This window comes from Eleutherodactylus coqui, chromosome 8 (genome assembly GCF_035609145.1).
Source record: "Eleutherodactylus coqui strain aEleCoq1 chromosome 8, aEleCoq1.hap1, whole genome shotgun sequence".
Classification (NCBI taxonomy): domain Eukaryota; kingdom Metazoa; phylum Chordata; class Amphibia; order Anura; family Eleutherodactylidae; genus Eleutherodactylus; species Eleutherodactylus coqui.
In genome coordinates, this window is record NC_089844.1 from 158,008,136 (window position 1) to 158,027,755 (window position 19,620).

Consider the following 19,620-nt stretch of genomic DNA (forward strand, 5'->3'; position numbering starts at 1 on the left):
CTTCTATCTGCCTTAATAGTAAGGTTTCAGTTTCTTCTGTTGCTTTTGGTGGCCTATAGAAAACCCCTATTAGGATTTCTTTTTTTTTTTTCTCCCTGTATTTCTACCCACAGAGATTCTACGTGTTCATCTCCTGCACCTATATCTTCCCGTAGCCTTGGCAATAAGTACGATTTAACGTACAGACATACCCCTCCCCCTTTCTGATTTCCATGGTGTCTTCTGAAGAGGTTGTAGCCCTGTAAATTCACCGCCCAATCGCACTTATCATCAAGCCATGTTTCCGTTATTCCGACTATATCATAGTTTTCGTCGGTCATTCTCGCTTCAAGCTACAACTTATACAGGTTTTTTTGTTCTTTAAATTCATTTTGCTACTAATGGTACTATTGGCTGATCTGTCGGTTCTAGCTGTACTAACCCCTCCTCCAGCTCGACCCCTGTTCCTATTACTTCTTCTTCATAAATACTTTGTAAGAAGTACATATATTTAAATTGCTTTCTTTTATACATTTTGTACAAATTGATATAGATTTGTTGGTCACTGAAGAATTGTGGACGCTGAGCCAGGATGATGTCTTGGTATTACGCATCGATCTGTGGCTGCATATGCGTGTCATTGCAGAGATTGTATGCCCCTGCGTGAGGACGCCTGATGATGCTGCACGTGCGCACTACTATGGACCGCATCAACTTTTTGCGTTCCAGGAAATTACGCTGTTTCTTTGCGATGATGCACTACAACGCTACGCATGTGATTTTTCTTATGCGCTCTAGGACATTACGTGACACGTTTGCCTGATGCATGCGCAGTACCTTATAGAGACGCTAGTGTGAAGCAGATGGATGGACTAATGGAGGAGTGGAATAAGTCCTTATGTATGTTGTTATTTTGTCATATGTTGTATATTTCAATGATTAATGTGATTATTATTAACATCTGTGCTGATTATTTGCCAATGGGCTTGCTGCATGGTGATTGGTACATATGTTTTAGAAGCTTTTCTATTTAAGACATGTAGTTGAATGTATTTATGAGCTTGATAAAGACCAAACCGTTGGTCGAAACGTCGCTGTATTATCGGTTTTGATATGGGAGAATAAAGCTTTCTTGAATTTTTCTGCACCTATTGATGCTGCCACCATTATTTTGAATTGCTGAAATTCTAGGACTTAGTCCATGTCCCAGTGGCTGTTGCATTATACCTGTGTCCTACCCTTATGGGGATTCCTTAAAGTGCTGCTGGTGAGACATTTCTTCTGGAGAACACAATGATATCAGCGCCACATATATATACACACATATATATGACATCACACAGCGGTTGACCGAGCACGCATGTGTTCTTTATGGAAGGAAAGACTACCATGCATCTCTGTCGTCTCTAGACTCCCCTGTTACCTACATAAACCCTTTGTCTTCCGAGGAGACTACTCTGTCCTCGCCAGACTCCTCCATCCCCTTCTTCCACATTCCACTGTTTCCCTCAAGACACCTCTGTTCCACCTGACGATTAATTTATCCCCTCTTTCAGACTTCTCTGTCCCTGCCAAACACCTCTTTCCTCCCTACAGCCCCCTCTATTCTTTCTTCCTGGCTGCTCTGAACACTCCAAACTCCTCTGTCCGCTGCAGACCCATGTGTCCTAATCCAGACCCATGTGTCCTCCAACAAACCCGTGTGTGCTCCTCCAGACCCATGTGTCCTCCTCCAGACCCATGTGTCCTCCTCCAGACCCGTGTGTCCTCCTGCAGACCCGTGTGTCCTCCTGCAGACCCGTGTGTCCTCCACCGGACCCGTGTGTCCTCCTCCGGACCCGTGTGTCGTCCACCAGACGCGTTTCCTCCAGACCTGTGTGTCCCCCTCCAGACCCATGTGTCCTCCACTAGACCCGTGTGTCCGCTTTCAGACCCGTGTGTCCTTCTCCAGACCCGTGTGCCCTCCTCCTGATAGGTGTGTTCTCCTCCAGACCGTTGTGTCCTCCTACTGACCAGTGGGTCCTCCAACAGACCCGTGTGTCCTCCAGCAGACCCTTGTGTCCTCCTCCAGCCCGTGTGTCCTCTTCCTGACTTATGTGTCCTCCTCCAGACCCGTCTGTCCTTCAAACCAGTGTATCCCCCGCCAGACCCGTGTGTTCGCCTCTGGACCCGTGTGTCCACCTCCAGACCTGTGTGTCCACCTCCAGACCCATGTGTCCGCCTCCAGACCCGTTTGTCCCCCTCCAGACCCGCGTGTCCACCTCCAGACCCGTTTGTCCCCCTCCAGACCCGTGTGTCCCTATCCAGAGCCGTGTTTCCACCTCCAGACCCGTGTGCCCTCCACCAGACCTGTGTGTCCTTCTCAGGGCCATTGTGTCCTCCACTAGACCCGTGTGTCCGCCTACAGACCTGTGTGTTTTCCTCCAGACCCGTGTGTCCTCCTCCAGACCCGTGTGTCCTCCTCCAGACCCGTGTGTCCTTCTCCAGACCCGTGTGTCCTTCTCCAGACCCGTGTGTCCTCCTCCAGACCCGTGTGTCGTCCTTCTGACCGGTGTGTCCTCCTCCTGACCGGTGTGTCCTCCTTCAGACCTGTGTGTCTTCCACCAAACCCCTGTGTCCTCCATCAGACCCCTGTGTCCTCCTCCAAACCCGTCTGTCCTTCAAACCGGTGTGTCCCCCACCAGACGTGTGTTCGCCTCCAGACCTGTGTATTCGCCTCTAGATCTGCGTGTCCTCCACCAGACCCATCTTTACTCCAGACCCGTGTGTCCTCCAGACCCATGTGTCCTTTTCCAGATCCATCTGTCCTTCAAACCCGTATGTCCTTCACCAGACCCGTGTGTCAACCTCCAGACCCATGCATTCTCCTCCAGACACATCTGTCCTCAAAACCTGTTTGTCCTCCACCAGACTCGTGTTTGCCTCTAGAGCCGTGTGTCCTCCTCTAGACCTATGTGTCCTTTTCCAGACCCGTCTGTCCTTCAAACCCGTCTGTCCTCCACCAGACCCGTTTGTCCTCCACCAGACCCGTGTGTCACCTCCAGACCCATGTGTCCGCCTCCAGTACCCTGTGTCCTCTCTTCCAGATCTGTGTGTCCACCTCCAGACCAATAAGTCCTCCTCTAGACCCGTACGTCCCCCAACAGACTTGTGTGTCTTTCTCCAGCCCCATGTATCCTCCACTAGACCTGGTGTGTCCTCCTCCAGACCGATGCGTTCTCCTCCTGACCCGTGTATCCTCCTACAGATCCTTGTGTCCCTCTCCAGATCCCTGTGTCTGCCTCCAGTACCCTGTGTCCTCTCTTCCAGACCTGTGTGTCCTTCTCTTCCAGACCTGTGTGTCCTCTTTTCCAGACCTGTGTGTCCTCCTCCAGACCTGTCTGTCCTCCTCCAGACCTGTCTGTCCTTTTCCAGACCCGTGTGTCCTCCTACAGATCCTTGTGTCCCTCTCCAGATCCGTGTGTCTGCCTCCAGTACCCTGTGTCCTCTCTTCCAGACCTGTGTCTCCTCTCTTCCAGACCTGTGTGTCCTCCTCCAGACCTGTATGTCCTCCTCCAGACCTGTATGTCCTCCCCCAGACCCGTGTGTCCTCCACCAGACCCGTGTGTCCTCCTCCAAACTTGTGACCGCCGCCAGTCCCCTGTGTCCCCTCCTCCAGACCCATGTGTCCTTCTCTAGACCCACGTGTCCTCTTCTAGACCTGTGTGTCCTCCACCAGACCTGTGTTTCCCCCACCAGACCTGTGTGTCCTCCACCAGACCTGTGTGTCCGCCACCAGTTCCGTGTGTCCGCCACCAGTCCCGCGTGCCCTTCTCCAGACTTGTGTCTACTCCTCCAGACCTGTGTGTCCACCTCAAGATCTTTGTGTCCTCCACCAGACATGTGTGTCCACCACCGGACCCCTCCAGACCCGTGTGTCCTCCTGACGGGTGTGTCCTCCACCAAACCCATGTGTCCTCCACTAGACCCATGTTTTTGCCTCCAGACCCATGTGTTTGCCTCCAGACCCGTGTGTCTTCCACCAGACCCATGTGTCCTCCACCGGACCCGTGTGTCCCCCTCCAGACACGTCTGTCCTCCAAACCCGTATGTCCTCCACCAGGCTCGTGTTTGCCTCTAAACTCTTGTGTCCACCGCCAGACCCATCTGTCCTCTAAACCCTTGTGTCCTCCAGCAGACTTATGTGTCCACCACCAGACACATGTGACCTCCTACGGATCCTTGTGTCCTCCCCCAGAACCCTGTGTCCTCCTCTAGACCGGTGTGTCCTCCACCAGACCCGTGTGTCCTCCACCAGACCCATGTGTCTTCCACCAGACACGCTTGTCCTCCTCTAGACCCGTGTGTTCACCGCCAGTCCCCTGTGTCCTCTCCTCCAGACTTGTGTGTCCTCTCCTCCAGACTTGTGTGTCCTCTCCTCCAGACCTGTGTGTCCTCCACCAGACCCGTGTGTCCTCCACAGATCCGTGTGTCCTCCACCAGATCTGTGTGTCCTCATCCAGACCCGTGTGTCCACTCCAGACCCGTGCATTCTCCTCCAGACACGTCTGTCCTCAAAACCCGTTTGTCCTCCACCAGACTTCTGTTTGCCTCTAAACCCATGTGTCCTCCTCCAGACCCGTCTTTCCTCCAGACCCATGTGTCCTTTTCCAGAGCCGTCTGTCCTTCAAACCTGTCTGTCCACCAGACCCGTGTGTCCACCTCCAGACCCGTATATCCACCTCCAGACCCATGTGTCCGCCTCCAGTACGTGTCCTCTCTTCCAGATCTGTGTGTCCTCCTCCAGACCCATACGTCCTCCTCTAGACCCGTACGTCCCTCACCAGACTCTTGTGTCCTTCTCCAGCCCCATGTGTCCTCCACTAGCCCCATGTGTCCTCCTCCAGACCGATGTGTTCTCCTCCTGACCCATGTGTCCTCCACCAGACCCAAGTGTCCTCCACCAGAGCCGTGTGTCCTGCTCCAGACCCACCTGTCCTTCAAACCAGTGTGTCCTCGACCAGACCCGTGTGTTCGCCTCCAGAGCCGTGTGTCCGCCTCCAGACCCGTGTGTCCACCTCCAGACCAGTGTGTCCACCTCCAGACCAGTGTGTCCACCTCCAGACCAGTGTGTCCGCCTCCAGACCCGTGTGTCCGCCTCCAGACCCGTGTGTCCGCCTTCAAACCCGTGTGTCCGCCTTCAGACCCGTGTGTCCTCCTCCAGACCCGTATGTCCTCCTCAAGGCCCGTGTGTCCTCCACTAGACCCACGTGTCCGCCTACAGATCCTTGTGTCCCTCTCCAGACCCGTGTGTCTGCCTCCAGTACCCTGTGTCCTTTCTTCCAGACCTGGGTGTCCTCTTCCAGACCTGTGTGTCCTCCTCCAGACCTGTGTGACCTCCCCCAGACCCGTGTGTCCTCCACCAGACCTGTGTGCCCTCCACCAGACCCGTGTGCCCTCCACCAGACCCGTGTGCCCTCCACCAGACCCGTGTGCCATCCACCAGACCCGTGTGTCCTCCACCAGACCTGTGTGTCCTCTTACAGGTCCGTGTGTCCTCCTCCAAACTCATGTCCACCGACAGTCCCCTGTGAACCCTCCTCCAGACCCATGGGTCCTTCTCTAGACCCATGTGTCCTCTTCTAGACCCGCGTGTCCTCCACTAGACCTGTGTGTCCGCCACCAGTCCCGCGTGTCCGCCACCAGTCCCGCGTGTCCGCCACCAGTCCCGTGTGTCCGCCACCACTCCCGCGTGTCCGCCACCAGTCCTGTGTGTTCGCCACCAGACCCGTGTATCCGCCACCAGACATGTGTGTCCTCCACCAGACTCCTCCAGACCCATGTGTCCTCCACCAAACCCATGAGTCCTCCACTAGACCCATGTGTTTGCCTTTAGACCGTGTGTTTTCCACCAGACCCATGTGTCCTCCACCGGACCCATGTGTCCTCCACCGGACCCGTGTGTTCTCCTCAAGACACGTCTGTCCTCCAAACCGTATGTCCTCCACCAGGCTCGTGTTCGCCTCTAAACCCTTGTGTCCCCCTCCAGACCCATCTATCCTCTAAACCCTTGTGTCCTCCACCAGACTCATGTGTCCTCCACCAGACATATGTTTCCTCCTATGGATCCTTGTGTCCTCCCCCAGAACCGTGTGTCCTCCTCTAGACCAGGGTGTCCTCCACCAGACACTTTTGTCCTCCTCTAGACCCGTGTGTCCACCGCCAGTCCCCTGTGTCCTCTCCTCCAGACCTGTGTGTTCTCCTCTAGACCCGTGTGTCCGCCACCAGACCTGTGTGTCCGCCACCAGACCCGTGTGTCCGCCACCAGACCTGTGTGTCCGCCACCAGACCCGTTTCTACTCCTCCAGACCCATGTGTTTATGCCTCCAGCCCCGCTTGTCCTCCTCCAGACCCATGTCTACTCCTCCAGACCTGTGTGTCTTCCACCAGACCCCTCTAGACCCGTATGTCTTCCTACTGACCGGTGTGTCCTCCACCAAACCCGTGTGTCCTCCACCAGACCTGTGTTTCCTCCACCAGACTCATGTGTTCGCCTTCAAACCTGTATATCCTCCACCAGACTCATGTTCACCTCTAGACCCTTGTGTCCACCTCCAGACCCATCTGTCCTCCACCTGACTCGTTTGTCCTCCACCAGAATCGTGTGTCCGCCTCCAGTACCCTGTGTTCTCTCTTCCAGAGCCGTGTGTCCTCCACGAGACCCATGTGTCCTCCTCTAGACCCGTTTGTCCTCCTCTAGTCCCCTGTGTCCTCTCCTCCAGACCTGTGTGTCCTGCACCAGACACGTGTGTCCTCCACCAGACACGTGTGTTCTGCACCAGACACGTGTGTTCGCCACCAGACACGTGTGTCCGCCACCAGACCCGTCTGTCCTCCTTCAGACCTGTGTGCCCTCCACCAGACCCGTTTCTACTCTGCCAGACCCGTGTGTCTGCCTCCAGTCCCTCGTGTCTGCCTCCAGACCCGAGTCTACTCCTCCAGACCTGTGTGTCCGCCTCCAGAACTGTGAGTCCTCCACCACACCTGACTGTCCTCCACGAGACCCCTCCAGACCCGTGTGTCCTCCTCTTGACCGGTGTGACCTCCACCAGACCCGTGTGTCCTCCACAAGACCCGTTTGTCCTCCACCAGAGCCATGTGTTCACCTCCAGAGCCATGTGTTCGCCTTCAAACCCTTGTGTCCTCCTCCTGACTGCTGTGTCCTCCATCAGACCCGTGTGTCCTCTACCAGACCTGTGTGTCCTCCTTCTGACCCCCGTATACTTTTCCAGAACCATCTGTCCTTCAAACCTGTCTGTCCTTCACCAGACCGGTGTGTCCTCCTCCAGACCTGTGTCCTCCTTTAGACCGGTGTGTCCTCCTCTAGACCCGTGTGTTCTCCTCCAGACCTTTGTGACCTCCATCAGACCCTTGTGTCCGCCACCAGACCCGGGTATCCGCCACCAGACCCGGGTGTCCATCACCAGACCCCTTTCTACTCCTCCAGACCAGTGTGTCTGCCTCCAGCCCTGTTTGTCCTCCTCCAGACCCATGTCTACTCCTCCAGACCTGTGTGTCCACCTACAGATCTGTGTGTCTTCCACCAGACCTGTGTGTCCTCAACCAGACCCCTCCAGACCCGTGTGTCTTCCTCCTAACCAGTGTGTCCTCCACCAGACCTGTGTTTCCTCCACCAGACCCATGTGTTCGCCTCCAAACCCATATGCCCTCCACCAGACTCATGTTCGCCTCCGGACCTGTGAGTCCACCCAAAGACCAATCTGTCCTCCACCAGACTCATTTGTCCTCCACCAGACTCGTGTGTCCTCCACCAGACTCGTGTGTCCTTTACCAGACCCGTGTGTCCTACTTCAGATCCCTGTGTCCTCCTCCAGACCCGTGTGTCCTCCTCCAGACCTGTGTTTTCTCCACCAGACCCATGTGTCCTCCACCAGACCCGTATGTCTTCCAGCATACCCATGTGTCCGTCAGCATACCCGTGTGTCCTCTAGCATACTCATGTGTCCTCCACCAGACCCATGTGTTCGCCTCCAGACCCGTGTGTCTGCCTCCAGACCCGTGTTTCCTCCTCCAGACCCGTGTTTCCTCCTCCAGACCCGTGTGTCCCCCTCCAGACCTGTGTGTCCCCCTCCAGACCCATGTGTCCTCCTCCAGACCCGTGTGTCCTCCTCCAGACCCGTTTGTCCTCCACCAGACCTGTGTATCCTCCTACAGGTCTGTGTGTCCTCCTCCAGATCTGTGTGTCTACCGCCAGTCCCCTGTGTCCTCTCCTCCAGACCCATTTGTCCTCCTCTAGACCAATGTGTCCTCCTCTAGACCAATGTTTCCTCCTCTAGACCCATGTGTCCTCCTCTAGACCCATGTGTCCTCCTCTAGACCCATGTCACCAGACCCGTGTGTCCATCACCAGACCCGTGTGTCCTCCACCAGATCCGTGTGTCCTCCACCTGACCTGTGTGTCCTCCACAAGACCCGTGTGTCCTCCACAATACCCGTGTGCCCTCCACCAGACCCATATGTCCTCCACCAGACCCATGTGTCCGCCTCCAGACATGTGAGTCCTTCTCTTGACCCGTGCGTCCTTCTCCAGACCCATGTGTTCGCCTCCAGACCCGTGTGTCTGCCTCTAGACCTCTGTGTCTGCCTCCAGACCTGTGAGTCCTTCTCCAGACTCGTGTCCTCCTCCAGACCCATGTGTCCTCCAGACCCTTGTGTCCTCCTCCAGTCCCTTGTGTCCTCTTCCTCATCGGTGTGTCCTCCACCAGACCCGTGTGTCCTACTCCAGACCCGTGTGTCCTCCACCAGACCCGTGTGTCCTACTCCAGACCCGGTTGTCCTCCACCAGAGCCATGTGTTCACCTCCAGACCCGTTTGTTCGCCTCTCGACCTGTGTGTCCGCCTCCAGACCCGTGTGTCCTGCTCCAGACCCGTGTGTCTTGCTCCAGACCCGTGTGTCCTGCTCCAGACCTGTGTGTCCTGCTCCAGACCTGTGTGTCCTCCTTCAGATGCTTGTGTCCTCCTCCTGACTGCTGTGTCCTCCATCAGACCTGTGTGTCCTCTACCAGACCTGTGTGTCCTCCTCCCAACCCGTGTGTACTTTTCCAGACCCGTCTGTCCTTCAAACCCGTGTGTCCTTCACCAGACCCGTGTGTCCTCCTCCAGACCCATGTGTCCACCGCCAGTCCCCTGTGTCCTCTCCTCCAGACTCATGTGTCCTCCTCTAGACCTGTGTGTCCTTTTCAAGACCTTTGTGACCTCCCCCAGACCCGTGTGTCCGCCACCAGACCCGAGTGTCCACCACCAGACCCGTTTCTGCCTCCAGCCCCGCTAGTTCTCCTCCAGACCCATGTCTACTCCTCCAGACCTGTGTGTCCACCTCCAGATCTGTGTGTCTTCCACCAGACCTGTGTGTCCTCCACCAGACCCCTCCAGACCCGCGTGTCTTCCTCCTGACCGGTGTGTCCTCCACCAAACCCGTGTGTCCTCCACCAGACCTGTGTTTCCTTCACCAGACCCATGTGTTTGCCTCCAAACCTGTATGTCCTCCACCAGACCCATGTTCGCCTCCGGACTCGTGAGTCCACCCCCAGACCAATCTGTCCTCCACCTGACTCATTTGTCCTCCACCAGACTCATGTGTGTTCTACCAGACCCGTGTATCCTCCACCAGACCCGTGTGTCCTCTCTTCGAGACCCGTGTGTCCTCCTCCAGACCCATATGTCGTCCTCCAGACCCGTGTGTCCTCCTCCAGACCCATGTGTCCTCCTCCAGACCCATGTGTCCTCCTCCAGACCCGTATGCCCTCCATCAGACTTATGTTCGCCTCCGGACCCGTGTGTCCACCCCGAGACCCATTTGTCCTCCACCTGACTCATTTGTGTCTTCTTCCAGACCCATGTGTCTTCCTCAACACCCGTGTGTCTTCCTCCAGACCCGTGTGTCTTCCTCCAGACCCGTGTGTCTTCCTCCAGACCCGTGTGTCTTCCTCCAAACCCGTGTGTCCTCCTCCAGACCCGTGTTTCCTCCTCCAGACCCGTGTGTCCCCCTCCAGACCTGTGTGTCCCCCTCCAGACCCATGTGTCCTCCTCCAGACCCGTGTGTCCTCCTCCAGACCCGTTTGTCCTCCACCAGACCTGTGTATCCTCCTACAGGTCTGTGTGTCCTCCTCCAGATCTGTGTGTCTACCGCCAGTCCCCTGTGTCCTCTCCTCCAGACCCATTTGTCCTCCTCTAGACCAATGTGTCCTCCTCTAGACCAATGTTTCCTCCTCTAGACCCATGTGTCCTCCTCTAGACCCATGTGTCCTCCTCTAGACCCATGTCACCAGACCCGTGTGTCCATCACCAGACCCGTGTGTCCTCCACCAGACCCGTGTGTCCTCCACCTGACCTGTGTGTCCTCCACAAGACCCGTGTGTCCTCCACAATACCCGTGTGCCCTCCACCAGACCCATGTGTCCGCCTCCAGACATGTGAGTCCTTCTCTTGACCCGTGCGTCCTTCTCCAGACCCATGTGTTCGCCTTCAGACCCGTGTGTCTGCCTCTAGACCTCTGTGTCTGCCTCCAGACCTGTGAGTCCTTCTCCAGACTCGTGTCCTCCTCCAGACCCATGTGTCCTCCAGACCCTTGTGTCCTCCTCCAGTCCCTTGTGTCCTCTTCCTCATCGGTGTGTCCTCCACCAGACCCGTGTGTCCTACTCCAGACCCGTGTGTCCTCCACCAGACCCGTGTGTCCTACTCCAGACCCGGTTGTCCTCCACCAGAGCCATGTGTTCGCCTCCAGACCCGTTTGTTCGCCTCTCGACCTGTGTGTCCGCCTCCAGACCCGTGTGTCCTGCTCCAGACCCGTGTGTCCTGCTCCAGACCCGTGTGTCCTGCTCCAGACCTGTGTGTCCTGCTCCAGACCTGTGTGTCCTCCTTCAGATGCTTGTGTCCTCCTCCTGACTGCTGTGTCCTCCATCAGACCTGTGTGTCCTCTACCAGACCTGTGTGTCCTCCTCCCAACCCGTGTGTACTTTTCCAGACCCGTCTGTCCTTCAAACCCGTGTGTCCTTCACCAGACCCGTGTGTCCTCCTCCAGACCCATGTGTCCACCGCCAGTCCCCTGTGTCCTCTCCTCCAGACTCATGTGTCCTCCTCTAGACCTGTGTGTCCTTTTCAAGACCTTTGTGACCTCCACCAGACCCGTGTGTCCGCCACCAGACCCGAGTGTCCACCACCAGACCCGTTTCTGCCTCCAGCCCCGCTAGTTCTCCTCCAGACCCATGTCTACTCCTCCAGACCTGTGTGTCCACCTCCAGATCTGTGTGTCTTCCACCAGACCTGTGTGTCCTCCACCAGACCCGTGTGTCCTCCTCCAGACCCGTTTGTCCTCCACCAGACCTGTGTATCCTCCTACAGGTCTGTGTGTCCTCCTCCAGATCTGTGTGTCTACCGCCAGTCCCCTGTGTCCTCTCCTCCAGACCCATTTGTCCTCCTCTAGACCAATGTGTCCTCCTCTAGACCAATGTTTCCTCCTCTAGACCCATGTGTCCTCCTCTAGACCCATGTGTCCTCCTCTAGACCCATGTCACCAGACCCGTGTGTCCATCACCAGACCCGTGTGTCCTCCACCAGACCCGTGTGTCCTCCACCTGACCTGTGTGTCCTCCACAAGACCCGTGTGTCCTCCACAATACCCGTGTGCCCTCCACCAGACCCATGTGTCCGCCTCCAGACATGTGAGTCCTTCTCTTGACCCGTGCGTCCTTCTCCAGACCCATGTGTTCGCCTTCAGACCCGTGTGTCTGCCTCTAGACCTCTGTGTCTGCCTCCAGACCTGTGAGTCCTTCTCCAGACTCGTGTCCTCCTCCAGACCCATGTGTCCTCCAGACCCTTGTGTCCTCCTCCAGTCCCTTGTGTCCTCTTCCTCATCGGTGTGTCCTCCACCAGACCCGTGTGTCCTACTCCAGACCCGTGTGTCCTCCACCAGACCCGTGTGTCCTACTCCAGACCCGGTTGTCCTCCACCAGAGCCATGTGTTCGCCTCCAGACCCGTTTGTTCGCCTCTCGACCTGTGTGTCCGCCTCCAGACCCGTGTGTCCTGCTCCAGACCCGTGTGTCCTGCTCCAGACCCGTGTGTCCTGCTCCAGACCTGTGTGTCCTGCTCCAGACCTGTGTGTCCTCCTTCAGATGCTTGTGTCCTCCTCCTGACTGCTGTGTCCTCCATCAGACCTGTGTGTCCTCTACCAGACCTGTGTGTCCTCCTCCCAACCCGTGTGTACTTTTCCAGACCCGTCTGTCCTTCAAACCCGTGTGTCCTTCACCAGACCCGTGTGTCCTCCTCCAGACCCATGTGTCCACCGCCAGTCCCCTGTGTCCTCTCCTCCAGACTCATGTGTCCTCCTCTAGACCTGTGTGTCCTTTTCAAGACCTTTGTGACCTCCACCAGACCCGTGTGTCCGCCACCAGACCCGAGTGTCCACCACCAGACCCGTTTCTGCCTCCAGCCCCGCTAGTTCTCCTCCAGACCCATGTCTACTCCTCCAGACCTGTGTGTCCACCTCCAGATCTGTGTGTCTTCCACCAGACCTGTGTGTCCTCCACCAGACCCCTCCAGACCCGCGTGTCTTCCTCCTGACCGGTGTGTCCTCCACCAAACCCGTGTGTCCTCCACCAGACCTGTGTTTCCTTCACCAGACCCATGTGTTTGCCTCCAAACCTGTATGTCCTCCACCAGACCCATGTTCGCCTCCGGACTCGTGAGTCCACCCCCAGACCAATCTGTCCTCCACCTGACTCATTTGTCCTCCACCAGACTCATGTGTGTTCTACCAGACCCGTGTATCCTCCACCAGACCCGTGTGTCCTCTCTTCGAGACCCGTGTGTCCTCCTCCAGACCCATATGTCGTCCTCCAGACCCGTGTGTCCTCCTCCAGACCCATGTGTCCTCCTCCAGACCCATGTGTCCTCCTCCAGACCCATGTGTCCTCCTCCAGACCCGTATGCCCTCCATCAGACTTATGTTCGCCTCCGGACCCGTGTGTCCACCCCGAGACCCATTTGTCCTCCACCTGACTCATTTGTGTCTTCTTCCAGACCCATGTGTCTTCCTCAACACCCGTGTGTCTTCCTCCAGACCCGTGTGTCTTCCTCCAGACCTGTGTGTCTTCCTCCAGACCCGTGTGTCTTCCTCCAAACCCGTGTGTCCTCCTCCAGACCCGTGTTTCCTCCTCCAGACCCGTGTGTCCCCCTCCAGACCTGTGTGTCCCCCTCCAGACCCATGTGTCCTCCACCAAACCCGTGTGTCCTCCACCAGACCTGTGTTTCCTTCACCAGACCCATGTGTTTGCCTCCAAACCTGTATGTCCTCCACCAGACCCATGTTCGCCTCCGGACTCGTGAGTCCACCCCCAGACCAATCTGTCCTCCACCTGACTCATTTGTCCTCCACCAGACTCATGTGTGTTCTACCAGACCCGTGTGTCCTCTCTTCGAGACCCGTGTGTCCTCCTCCAGACCCATATGTCGTCCTCCAGACCCGTGTGTCCTCCTCCAGACCCATGTGTCCTCCTCCAGACCCATGTGTCCTCCTCCAGACCCGTATGCCCTCCATCAGACTTATGTTCGCCTCCGGACCCGTGTGTCCACCCCGAGACCCATTTGTCCTCCACCTGACTCATTTGTGTCTTCTTCCAGACCCATGTGTCTTCCTCAACACCCGTGTGTCTTCCTCCAGACCCGTGTGTCTTCCTCCAGACCTGTGTGTCTTCCTCCAGACCCGTGTGTCTTCCTCCAAACCCGTGTGTCCTCCTCCAGACCCGTGTTTCCTCCTCCAGACCCGTGTGTCCCCCTCCAGACCCGTGTGTCCCCCTCCAGTCCCATGTGTCCTCCTCCAGACCCGTGTGTCCTCCTCCAGACCCGTTTGTCCTCCACCAGACCTGTGTATCCTCCTACAGGTCCGTGTGTCCTCCTCCAGATCTGTGTGTCTACCGCCAGTCCCCTGTGTCCTCTCCTCCAGACCCATTTGTCCTCCTCTAGACCAATGTGTCCTCCTCTAGACCAATGTGTCCTCCTCTAGATCAATGTGTCCTCCTCTAGACCCATGTGTCCTCCTCTAGACCCATGTGTCCTCCTCTAGACTCATGATGTCACCAGGCCCGTGTGTCCGTCACCAGACCCGTGTGTCCGTCACCAGACCCGTGTGTCCTCCACCAGACCCGTGTGTCCTCCACCTGACCTGTGTGTCCTCCACAAGACCCGTGTGTCCTCCACAATACCCGTGTGCCCTCCACCAGACCCACATGTCCTCCACCAGACCCATGTGTCCGCCTCCAGACATGTGAGTCCTTCTCTTGACCCGTGCGTCCTTCTCCAGACCCATGTGTTCTTCAGACCCGTTTGTCCTCCACCAGAGCCATGTGTTCACCTCCAGAGCCATGTGTTCGCCTTCAGACCCTTGTGTCCTCCTCCTGACTGCTGTGTCCTCCATCAGACCCGTGTGTCCTCTACCAGACCTGTGTGTCCTCCTCCCAACCCGTGTGTACTTTTCCAGATCAGTCTGTCCTTTAAACCCATCTGTCCTTCACCAGACCCGTGTGTCCTTCTCCAGAACCGTGTGTCCTCCACCAGACCCGTGTGTCCTCCTCTAGACCCATGTGTCCTCCTCCAGACCCGTGTGTCCTCCTCTAGACCCTTGTGTCCTCCTCTAGACCCGTGTGTCCTCCTCTAGACCCGTGTGTCCTCCTCCAGACCTTTGTGACCTCCACCAGACCCGTGTGTCCACCACCAGACCAGTGTGTCCACCACCAGACCTGTGTGTCCTCCACCAGACCCGTTTCTACTCCTCCAGACCCATGTGTCTGCCTCCAGCCCCGTTTGTCCTCCTCCAGACCAATGTCTAATCCTCCAGTCCTGTGTGTCCGCCTCCAGATGTGTGTGTCTTCCACCAGACCTGTGTTTCCTCCACCAGACCCATGTGTTTGCCTCCAAACCCTTATGTCCTCCACCAGACTCATGTTCGCTTTTGGACCCGTGAGTCCACCCCAAGACCAATCTGTTCTCCACCTGACTCATTTGTCCTCCACCTGACTCATTTGTCCTCCACCAGACTCATTTGTCCTCCACCAGACTCATTTGTCCTCCACCAGACTCATTTGTCCTCCACCTGACTCATTTGTCCTCCACCAGACTCATTTGTCCTCCACCAGACTCATTTATCCTCCGCCAGACCTGTGTGTCCTCCTTCAGATCCATGTGTCCTCCTCCAGACCCGTGTGTCCTCCTCCAGACCCGTGTGTCCTCCAGCATACCCATGTGTCCTCCAGCATACCCGTATGTCCTCCACCAGACCCATGTGTTCGCCTCCAGACCAGTGTGTCCGCCTCTAGACCTCTGTATCCGCCTCCAGACCTGTGAGTCCTTCTCCAGACACGTGAGTCCTTCTCCAGACACTTGTGTCCTCCACCAGATCCATGTGTCCTCCAGACCCTTCTGTCCTCCTCCAGAGTCATGTGTCCACCTCCAGACCCTTGTGTCCTCCTTCTGATCGGTGTGTCCTCCACCAGACACGTGTGTCCTACTCCAGACCCGTTTGTCCTCCAGCATACCCGTGTGTCCTCCAGAATACCCATGTGTCCTCCAGCATACCCGTGTGTCCTCCACCAGACCCGTATGTCCTCCCCCAGACCCATGTGTTCGCCTCCAGACCAGTGTGTCCGCCTCTAGACCTCTGTGTCCGCCTCCAGACCTTTGAGTCCTTCTCCAGACACGTGTGTCCTCCTCCAGATCCATGTGCCCTTCAGACCCTTCTGTCCTCCTCCAGATCCTTGTGTCCTCCTCCAGACCCTTGTGTCCTCCTCCTGATCGGTGTGTCCTCCACCAGACCCGTGTGTCCTACTGCAGACCCGTTTGTCCTCCACCAGAGCCATGTGTTCGCCTCCAGAGCCATGTGTTCGCCTCCAGACCCGTGTGTCCACCTCTCGACCTGTGTGTCCGCCTCCAGACCTGTGTGTCCGCCTCCACACCCGTGTGTCCTGCTCCAGACCCGTGTGTCCTGCTCCAGACCTGTGTGTCCTGCTCCAGACTTGTGTGTCCTCCTTCAGACGCTTGTGTCCTCCTCCTGACTGCTGTGTCCTCCATCAGACCCGTGTGTCCTCTACCAGACCTGTGTGTCCTCCTCCCAACCCGTGTGTCCTTCACCAGACCCTTCTATCCTTCAACCCCGTGTCCTTCACCAGACCCGTGTGTCCTTCAGCAGACCCGTGTGTCCTTCACCAGACCCGTGTGTCCTCCTCCAGACCTATGTGTCCACCGCCAGTCCCCTGTGTCCTCTCTTCCAGACCCGTTTGTCCTTCTCTAGACCCGTGTGTCCTCCTCCAGACCTTTGTGACCTCTGCCAGACCCGTGTGTCCGCCACCAGACCCGAGTGTCCTCCAGCAGACCCGTTTCTATTCCTCCAGACCCGTGTGTCTGCCTCCAGCCCCGCTTGTCCTCCTCCAGACCCATGTCTACTCCTCCAGACCCGTGTCTACTCCTCCAGACCTGTGTGTCTTCCACCAGACCTCTCCAGACCCGCGTGTCTTCCTCCTGACCGGTGTGTCCTCCACCAAACCCGTGTGTCCTCCACCATACCCGTATGCCCTCCACCAGACTCATGTTCACCTCCGGACCAGTGTGTCTATCCCGAGACCCATCTGTCCTCCACCTGACTCATTTGTGTCTTCCTCCAGACCGGCGTGTCTTCCGCCAGACCCGTGTGTCCTCCTCCAGACCCGTGTGTCCTCCTCCAGACCCGTGTGTCCTCCTCCAGACCTGTTTGTCCTCCCCCAGACCTGTTTGTCCTCCTCCAGACCTGTTTGTCCTCCACCAGACCTGTGTATCCTCCTACAGGTCCATGTGTTCTCCTCCAGATCTGTGTGTCTACAGCTAATCCCCTGTGTCCTCTCCTCTAGACCCATTTGTCCTCCTTCAGACCCATTTGTCCTCCTCTAGACCATGTGTCCTCCTCTAGACCCATGTGTCCTCCTCTAGACCCATGTGTCCTCCTCTTGACCCATGTGTATTCCACCAGACCCGTGTGTCCGTCACCAGACCCGTGTGTCCGTCACCAGACCCGTGTGTCCGTCACCAGACCCGTGTGTGCTCCACCAGACCCATGTGCCTTCCACCAGACCCGTGTGCCCTCCACCAGACCCGTGTGCCCTCCACCAGACCCGTGTGCCCTCCACCAGACCCGTGTTTCCTCCACCAGACCTGTGTGCCCTCCACCGGACCCGTGTGCCATCCCCACCAGACCCGTGAGTTCGCCTCCAGACCTCTGTGTCCGCCTCCAGACATGTGAGTCCTTCTCTAGACATGTGAGTCCTTCTCTAGACCTGTGTGTCCTTCTCTAGACCTGTGTGTCCTCCTCCAGACCCATGTCTCCTCCAGACCCTTGTGTCCTCCTCCAGAACCTTGTGTCCGCCTCCTGATCGGTGTGTCCTCCACCAGATCCGTGTGTCCTACCCCAGACCCGTATGTCCTGCAGACCTGTGCGTCCCCCTCCAAACTCTTGTGACCTCCTCCAGCCCTGTGTGTCCTCCACTAGACCCATGTGTTCTCCTCCAGACCCATGAGTCCTCCTCCAGACCCATGTGTCCTCCTTCTAAACCGTGTGTCCTCCACCAGACCCGTTTGTCCTCCTCCAAACCTATCTGTCCTACAAACCAGTGTCCCCCCCCCACCAGACCCGTGTTTTCGCCTCCAGACCCATGTGTCCGCCTCAAGACCCGTGTGTCTGCCTCCAGACCCGTGTGTCCGCCTCCAGACCCGTGTGTCCGCCTCCAGACCCATTTGTCCTTCAAACCTGTGTGCCCTCCACCAGACCGGTGTTCGCCTTCAGACCCGTGTGTCCTCCTCTAGACCCGTGTGTCCTCCTCTAGACCCGTATGTATTTTACCAGACCCGCGTTTCCGTCACCAGACCCGTGTGTCCGTCACCAGACCCGTGTGTCCGTCACCAGACCCGTGTGCCCTCCACCAGACCCTTGTACCCTCCACCAGACCCGTGTGCCCTCCATCAGACCCATGTGTTCGCCTCACGAGCCGTGTGTTCCCCTCCCGACCTCTGTGTTCGCCTCCAGACCTCTGTGTCCGCCTCCAGACATGTGAGTCCTTCTCTAGACCCGTTTGTCCTTCCCTAGACCTGTGTGTCCTCCTCCAGACCCGCGTGTCCTCCAGACCCGCGTGTCCTCCTCCTAATCGGTGTTTCCTCCACCAGACCCATGTGTTCGCCTCCAAACCCGTATGTCCTCCACCAGACTGTTGTTCGCCTCCGGACCCGTGAGTCCACCCCAAGACCAATCTGTCCTCCACCTGATTCATTTGTCCTCCACCAGACTCATTTGTCCTCCACCAGACTCGTGTGTCCTCCACCAGACCCGTGTGTCCTCCACCAGACCCGTGTGTCCTCCACCAGACCCGTGTATCCTCCACCAGACCCGTGTGTCCTCCACCAGACCCGTGTGTCCTCCTCCAGACCCGTGTGTCCTCCTCCAGACCCGTGTGTCCTCCAGCATACCCGTGTGTCCTCCACCAGACCCGTATGTCCTCCACCAGACCCATGTGTTCGCCTCCAGACTAGTGTGTCCGCCTCCAGACCTGTGAGTCCTTCTCCAGACAAGTGTGTCCTCCTCCAGATCCATGTGTCCTCCAGACCCTTGTGTCCTCCTCCAGACTCTTGTGTCCTCCTCCAGACCCTTGTGTCCTCCTTCTGATCGGTGTGTCCTCCAGCATACTTGTGTGTCCTCCAGCATACTTGTGTGTCCTCCAGCATACCCGTGTGTCCTCCAGCATACCCGTGTGTCCTCCAGCATACCCGTTTGTCCTCCACCAGACCCGTATGTCCTCCCCCAGACCCGTATGTCCTCCCCCAGACCCGTATGTCCTCCCCCAGACCCATGTGTTCGCCTCCAGACCAGTGTGATAGCCTCTAGACCCCTGTGTCCGCCTCCAGACCTGTGAGTCTTTCTCCAGACCCGTGTGTCCTCCTCCAGATCCATGTGTCCTCCAGACCCTTCTGTCCTCCTCCAGACCCTTCTGTCCTCCTCTAGACCCTTGTGTCCTCCTCCAGACCCTTGTGTCGCCCTCCTGATCGGTGTGTCCTCCAACAGACCCATGTGTTCGCCTCCCGACCCATGTGTTCGCCTCCCGACCCATGTGTTCGCCTCCCGACCCATGTGTTCGCCTCCCGACCCATGTGTTCGCCTCCCGACCTCTGTGTTCGCCTCCAGACCTCTGTGTTCGCCTCCAGACCTCTGTGTCCGCCTCCAGACCTCTGTGTCCGCCTCCAGACCTCTGTGTCCGCCTCCAGACACGTGAGTTCTTCTCTAGACCCGTGTGTCCTTCTCTAGACCCGTGTGTCCTCCTCCAGACCCTTGTGTCCTCCTCCTGATCGGTGTTTTCTCCACCAGACCCATGTGTTCGCCTCCAAACCAGTATGTCCTCCACCAGACTCATGTTCGCCTCCGGACCCGTGAGTCCAGCCCAAGACCAATCTGTCCTCCACCAGAGTCCTTTGTCCTCCACCAGACTCCTTTGTCCTCCACCAGACTCCTTTGTCCTCCACCAGACTCCTTTGTCCTCCACCAGACCCGTGTGCCCTCCACCAGACCCGTGTGTCCT